This window comes from Hylobates moloch, unplaced genomic scaffold (genome assembly GCF_009828535.3).
Source record: "Hylobates moloch isolate HMO894 unplaced genomic scaffold, HMol_V3 SCAFFOLD_7, whole genome shotgun sequence".
Lineage (NCBI taxonomy): Eukaryota > Metazoa > Chordata > Mammalia > Primates > Hylobatidae > Hylobates > Hylobates moloch.
The window spans coordinates 127,376,081-127,384,155 of record NW_026652282.1 but is presented as its reverse complement, the minus strand read 5'-3'; positions in this window follow the sequence as shown (position 1 = coordinate 127,384,155).

Genomic DNA, 8,075 nt, shown 5'->3' with positions numbered 1-8,075 from the left:
TGGAATCACAAGGTGGAAGCAGCCTGGATCCCTGGGTCATGTGAGAGTGGACAGCCCCTGCCAAACCGCATCAGAACTTATGGGCACATAAAGTAAACTTTTCTTGTGTCAATCCATTCAAATTTTAGGGTTTGTCTGTTGCATCAACTAGCGGTTATTTTTACTGACTAATACACAGCTACTATTTTTGCTGTTTTTCTTATTTAAAGAGTCTCATCACAAAAATAGTGTGTATATGTATTCTTGTTGCAAACAATCTAAATATACAGATATATTGTAATTTCTCCCTTTCCAAAGTCCTTCCACAATTTAAACCCCAGCACGGAGTTCACCATAATTATTAATCTGATATGTATTATTTTAAAGCTGATTTTAGGCTTCTTATATATAGATGTGCTATGAAAATACTAGCATATTGGTCATTTTGATAATGATGTATATATTGATATGCTACTTGCCTTTACCACTTAATAAAATGGATACAGAATCTTACCATGACAGTACATATATATCTCCCTCGATTTTGTAACCACTCTCTAGAATCTTAAAGCATTAATATGCCATAATTAATTAAACCATTCTATACCTGACAGATAAATAAGTTGTTCTCTACTTGTTATGATTAATAGAACTAAAATCAACATCATTGAACATGAATTATTGTGCAAATGTGCGTAGTTTTTACTAAGAAATACTTAACAATGTGAACATTAGGTTAAAGAGGAAAGGGTGGAAACAGTTTACAGTTTGATAAATATTGCAGACCTTTCAATCCAAAATCTGAAGCAATTCATGTTCTCACAGATTAATGTGTAGGAGATCAGTCAAGGTGGCGGGAGAGATTATAAGAAGGAGCTATAGGAAAAACACAAACCTTGGAAGGCCAGGAGGTTTTGCAAAAGCTTCAAAAATTTGGCTGAAGGCAGCCAAAGTCTCTTATCCAGAGCCTGAGAGCAAAAGGTAGATAACAAGGAAGTGTAAAGAAATTGATCTAGATAAGCTAGTTTACTTAGGCCTTAGAACCTGGTCTTTAATCATCCATGCACAGCACTGCTCTCTCTGTGGGGGGTGACCATGTTAATTACCCACAAGATGTGTTGACTCAAAGCCTTTGTCATTAAATCTATACTGAATATTTGCCTGCAGCGCTGGCTTGTTGGGGCTGAGGCTGCTACAACTCTTTCTGTGAACAGCCCAGTCCCCTAGCCCCCTCTTTCACTGGATACCTGTGTGTGAGTACATTTTTTCATCCGTCGCTCGGTCAGGGTCTGCCGGTCAGACCGGGCAGGTGGTGCCCCGTGTGAGGAACGCTGCAACGGATCACAACGGAACCCTCGAAAACGAAGGTGAAGAGACTGCGCAGTCATTAAGTCAGTAAGTCATAGGTGCCCGCTCGGGATTTCCAAGTTCGAAGGAATTGTTCAGGCTAGGGTTTCATCATCGGACAACAGGTATCAGCGCAACAGCAACAGTATATAAAATTTTGAAACAGCTGCTTAAAGCTAGCAGAGCCTCAGTTTCACAGGCTCAATTAAGGGACCTAATGTAAACTGTTGCTTCCCATAACCCATGGTTCCCGGAAGAAGGTACGCTAGACATAGAGCTCTGGGAACAAGTTGGGAGAAATCTTAAACAACATCATGCACAAGGGCAGCGGTTCCCAGTAACATCTCTAACGTTATGAGCTTTAGTTAGGGTTGCTTTGGTCCCGCTATACACTGAAGAGCCTAAAAAGGGGAGGGAGGAGGAACCATCACCTACTTTACCACCTCTATCTCCCTCAGCCCTGCTGTTTCTGGGCAAATGTACCAAAGAGGAAATGGAGGTTTTGCCTAAGCCCTCTCCTCCAATAAATTGGAAAAAAGACAAGTGATACGCTACAGCTATGGGACCCTGTCTTAGGCAAGTGACATTTGAAGGGGAGCTCTTGGCCTGCCTGGTAATGCAAAATCAACAAGGCAATCGAGTATATGAACCCATTTCTTTTAATGCTTATAAAGAGATAAGAAAAAGCATTAAAGAAAACAGAGCCGGGGAGGGGGGAGGGACAGCATTAGGAGATATACCTAATGCTAAATGACGAGTTAATGGGTGCAGGAAATCAACATGGCACATGGATACATATGTAACAAACCTGCACATTGTGCACATGTACCCTAAAACCTAAAGTATAATAATAAAAATTAAAATTAAAAAAAAAAAAGAAAACAGAGCCACTAGCCCATTTACGAAAGGAATAATTGAAGCCATGTCAGACAACTTCTGTATGACCCCATGGGACTGGTCAGTGCTAGCTAAAACAACTTTGGGGCCCAGCCAATACCTCCTCTGGAGGGCAGAATATGCGAACAACAAGCCAACCAGAATCAATTGGCCGCGCAAAACGTAACAGCTGCTATGCTCCAGGCGAGGGGTCCCCATGCTGATGTACAACAACAACTAAATTTTGATCCCCAGGTCTATGCACAAGTGTCTTTGTGCACTCTCAGGGCTTGGGACTGAATTCCTGAGAGCAGAGTTCAACAGGGATCTTTTATAAAGTTTGACAAGGGCCTCAGGAGCCATTTGTTGAATTTATCAATCGGTTAACCCAGGCAATTAAGAGACAAATTAGTCATGCCCGGGCCGCTGATATTTTATTGTTGCAATTGGCTTATGAAAATGCTAACATCAACTGCCAGCAAGCAACGCAGGCAATCAGAGGAAAGGCAGCCATAGTTGGGGAACTTATACAACTGTGTCAACTGGTGGGGACTGAAACACACAAAGCAAAAATATTGGCTATGGCATTAAGGCCTCCTAAAGTGAAAAAGGAGAGAAACCCAAATTGTTTTCTATGCGGAGAGCCAGGCCATATGAAGCAGGAATGCCCCAATAGCAGAGAACAAGGTAATTCAGGAAAAGAACCCCTTCCTATATGCCGCTGATGTAAAAAGGGAAAACATTGGGCAAATCAGTGCGGGTCCAAATTTGATAAAAACAGCAACCCCCTAAGTAATCAGGTGGGAAACTTCATGAGGGGCCAGCCCCAGGCCCCGTTCCAAACTGGGGCAATGCCAGCGGCTTTCTTCAATCAGATGGAAAGCCCACAGTCCTCTCTCTCAGAGCAGCCACCACTGTGGACTTACTCTGCCCCAATGAATTAGTGCTAAAAGAAGGAGAAGACCCTAAAAGGGTTGCAACCAGGATCTGGGGCCCACTGCCTCCAGGAACAGTGGGATTAGTCCTAGGGCAATCAAGGCTATCCAGTAAAGGAATTAATGTGCTCACTTGGGTAACTGATAGTGATTATCAAGGTGAGATATTAGTTATGATGGAACGTAAAGGTCTGCATATTCTTTTCCCTGTATCAAAGATAGCCCAGTTAATACTCTTACCATACTGGGTCCCCAAAGCCCAGGGAAAACAAAGGGGAAGGGAAGTTTTGGAAGCATGGGAGCCACAGGAGTATATTGGAACCAATTAATCACTTATCAGAGACCCATGATTACCTTAAAAATTGGAAATAAAAATGTTACTAGCTTATTGGACACAGAGGTGGATATTTCAATCATTAGTGATCAAAACTGGCCAGAAACTTGGCCTTCGGTCACTCAGAAACAAAAAATTGTCGGCATCAGGGAAGCGCACACGGCCAAGCAGAGCACACGCCCCCTAATATATTGCGATTTGGAGGGAAGAAAAACAGTTATACAACCTCTAATCATGCCCATCCCTGTTAATCTTTGGGGGCGGGACCTATTAGCCCAATGTGGGGATCACTCTACAGACCCCTTTCTAATAATGGCCACTGTTGTAATTCTTCCCCTACCCATGACATGTCTCTCTCTAGATCCAATTTGGGTAGAACAGTGGCCTTTAAAGGGGGAGAAATTACAAAGAGCCCATGAATTAGTTGAGGAGCAATTAAAAGCCGGCCATCAAATAGCCCTTAGAATTTGCCCATTTTTGTCATTCCCAAAAAGTCTGGTAAATGGAGACTTTTGCATGACTTATGTGCTATTAATGCTAATTTGCAACCTATGGGGCCCCTTCAACAGGGGCTCCCGTCCCCCGTGGCAATTCCTCAAGATTGGCCTATAGTTGTTATTGACTTAAAAGAGTGCTTTTGTACTATTCCCCTTGCAAAACGGGGCAGAGAAAAAATTGCGTTTACAATACCAGCTATCAATACTGAAAGGCCAACTCTCAGATTTCATTGGAAAGTGCTTCCTCAAGGAATGCTGAACAGTCCTACCATGTGTCAGTATCATGTAAATCAAGCTTTGCTCCCCAGTAGGAAATAATTTCCTAATTGCAAGATTATTCATTTTGTGGATAATATTTTACCAGCAGCCCCAACAGAGCCAGTACTTTTAAGTTTATATGCCTCTGTCGTAAAGAACACGCAGTTAAGAGGTTTAATCATAGCACCTGAAAAAGTACAAATGTCCTCTCCTTGAAAATACCTTGGGTACATACTAACTTCCCGGTCAGCAAAACCTCAAAAGGTTAAATTAAATACTAGCAACTTACACACCTTAAATGATGATCAGAAATTACTAGGCAATATTAACTGGCTTTGCCCCACCTTAGGCATAACTACTTATAAGTTACAAAACCTGTTTTCTATCTTAAAAGGCAATGCTGCCCTAGACTCTTCTAGGCACTTAACTCCTGCAGCATAAAGGGAAATTGAGGGAGTAGAGCAAGCTATTTCTCACAGGCAACTAGATCGCATAGATCCACGATATTCAGTTCAGTTGTTTGTTTTTCCCACTAAACATTCCCCAAGAGGATTAATAGGACATATGGCCCCAGGGCTGCACTTTCTAGAATGGGTTTTTTGCTCACATAACAGGACTAAAACACTCTCTCTATATATCCAGCTAGTTAGTAAAGTCATCCATTCAGGCCGCAGACAATGCAGTAAGTTGCTAGGTTATGATCCTGATGTCATCAGAATTCCTTTGAGTAAAAAGCAATTCGAAGCAGTATTGCCTTTATCTTTAGACCTGCAAACAGCACTCTCTGATTACACACGCCATATAGAGCATGCCCTTCCTGCTGATAAACTACTTCAGTTCTTGTCTCATACTTCTGTGGTTTTGCCTACAAAAATAGTTCACTCCCCCATACCTAACATTTTAACACTGTTTACCGATGGCTCTGGTAAACGTGGAAAAGCGGCTATTTGGTGAAGACCGCATAATTCCCTCATTCGTTCTGGATTTACTAGCACTCAGAGAGCTGAAATCGGAGCCTTAACATTGGCCTTCGAGAATTTTTTCACTCAGCCCATCAATATTGTTAGTGACCTTGCTTACTCCATTTATTTACTGCAGAACCTTGAAACAACCCTCATTAAGTCCACTCTGGAGCCCACACTGTGTGCACTTTTTGTTCGACTTCAGCAATTGCTACATCAACGTACACATCCTATTTTTATCACATATATTCGAGCCCACAGCTCACTGCCTGGCCCACTGGCTTATGGCAATGAACAAGCAGACCTACAAGTTGTGACATCACTGCTTAACCAAGCCACCCAATAGCATCAATTTTTCCACCAAAATTGGAGAAACTTATCTAAACGATTTCAACTTACCCAGAGAGTAGCTAGACAAATTATCCTGCAATGCCCAGATTGCCAGCTCACAGGCACGTCCCCTCCTTCTACAGGTGTTAACCCTAGAGGACTAGAACCTAATCAGTTATGGCAAACGGATGTTACACACATCCCTGAATTTGGAAAACTAAGATATGTACATGTGTCCGTACATAGTGCATGTGTCCGTCCACGAGTGCTAATTCTCATTTAATTAGCACTCATGCCTTTCCTGGAGAGTCCACCCGATATGTCATTAAACATCTTCTTTTAACTTTTGCATTTATGGGGCGGCCCACAAAAAATAAAACTGATAACAGTCTGGCTTATGCCAGCTCACAACTTCAACAATTTTGTCACCATGTGGAACATCCAACATTCCACAGGTATCCCGTATAACCCCCCAAGGACAGGCCATAGTAGAACATGTCCATTTCACCTTTAAAAATATGCTCAAAAAACAAAAAAGGGGGAATATGAGTAAGGACCCTGCAACACTCTTGGCACAAGCCTTATTTACCCTTAATTTTTTAAATTTAAATGATAAATTTCAATCAGCTGTAGAAAAGCACTTTGCTAAAACCTCTCAAGACATAAAACCTGCTGTTTTACAGAAAGATGTAAACAGTAATGTATGGTATGGTCCAAATGAATTGCTAACATGGGGGAGAGGATATGCTTGTGTTAACCCCCCCGTCAGGTCCTCTTTGGATTCCAGCAGGATGCATCAAACCATACCATGGCATGGCTAGGACCCAACCCAGTACAAGAAATGAAGAAAATGACCCTGCAGGACCCACAGCCCCAGACAATACTGCTTCCTTGGATGACACAAGCCCCAGACATTACCTGGGGGATGCTGAAGAAGACAACTCAGGAGGCCGAGCAAATCCTGCTCTGGACACAGACATCATTCACTCCAGATAATTTGTTCCTTGCTGTGCTCTCTGTTGTACATTGCAACTCACGTAGGGCATTGATCCTTTTTATGCTCTCGCTTTGTCTGCAATCTGTACCTGCTACACTCTTTGGGCTCATCGCTTAGATCTGCCCTTCTTCTGCCCCGTCACCTGGGCAGACACCCCCTTCCCAGCCTCTAATAACATAACTGCTTGGCTGGGAGAGATAGATTTACCCCTAGTGGGGTCTCTCATTAATGGCACACAGTGTACTAAGGTGCCAGGTAACACTACATATCACTCCACTATCCTCCCACTGTGTGTAAGTTATAAAAGTTCTAACTCTTACTGTGTACCTGCCCAAACACAATTTTGGCTACATTGTGGCAAAGGAAATGCTTTAACAGTCTTAGCAGCAGGTAGCCTCAAACTGGGCAATGCAATCAATGCCATTTTCCCAAACATTCCTCCCTGTGCTAAAGAACAAAGCTGGGAAAGTAATGGATTCCACTTTAGCTGGGAGGTCTGTCACGGGAAACAGGCCTGTAGCCTCCAGTTAAGCAATTATAACTTCTTAGACTGAAGTCCCCACAGCCATTTGCAGGGCGATCGTATTGATGTCCATGTCTATCTTGGCATCAATGGCAGTTTTGTAGCCACATCCTGTTCCCCTATAATTTGGGCCGATGGGGGAAGGGATATCCCAGATCCCAAGTAGAGTCCATGCCACCCCAAGACACTTTATGGCGCCTGGGACATCTTAGCACTTCCCTTAACACCTGGCATGGGACATATCATAATTCCAGTCACAATTATACTATGACCTTTTTTCACAATCACACTGATCAGTGCCTGATTTGCCTGATTTGCACTACCCATCCATATGTTTTCCTTATGGGAACCAATATTTCTATTACACCCCAAAACTCCACGTTTGTGACTCGAATGCAGGGACAGGCTTGGTTCGTCTCTTGTATCACTAATTATAATATATCTAATTTAAATATTGCTAGTGTCATGGTATTGAGGAGACAATCTGAGGCTTTCCTACCAGTCAATTTAACATGCAACTGGCAAGGTTCCTCTGCCCTTGCCACCTTAGAATGTGCCCTGTCCCAGGTCAGACGCAAAAGATTTACAGTTACACTTATAGACTTTATGGTCTCAGCCATAGTCATCCTAGCAACTGCTTGTGTTGCTGTAGCATCTATTACTGAATCAGTACAGACAGCTACTTTTGTAGATTATTTGGCCAGAAATGTGTCTGATGTACTTCTCTTACAGCAGGGTATAGATCAAAAGATTCTTGCACATCTGCAAGCCCTTGAGGCTGACTTGGAATATGTAGGGGAGCGACAAGATGCACTTGCATTCCAACAACAATTAATCTGTGACTGGGAGCTTAGGCACATCTGTGTTACCTCTCTACCTTGGAATCAATCAATACATAGTTGGGATGAGGTGAAACAACACTTCTGGGGAAGCTTTCATGATAATTTAACAGCAGCCATAAAGCAACTTAAAACTAAAATTCTAGAATCCCTAAACGCCATAGATCTACAAGCCCAACAAACAGCCATACGGAAGGG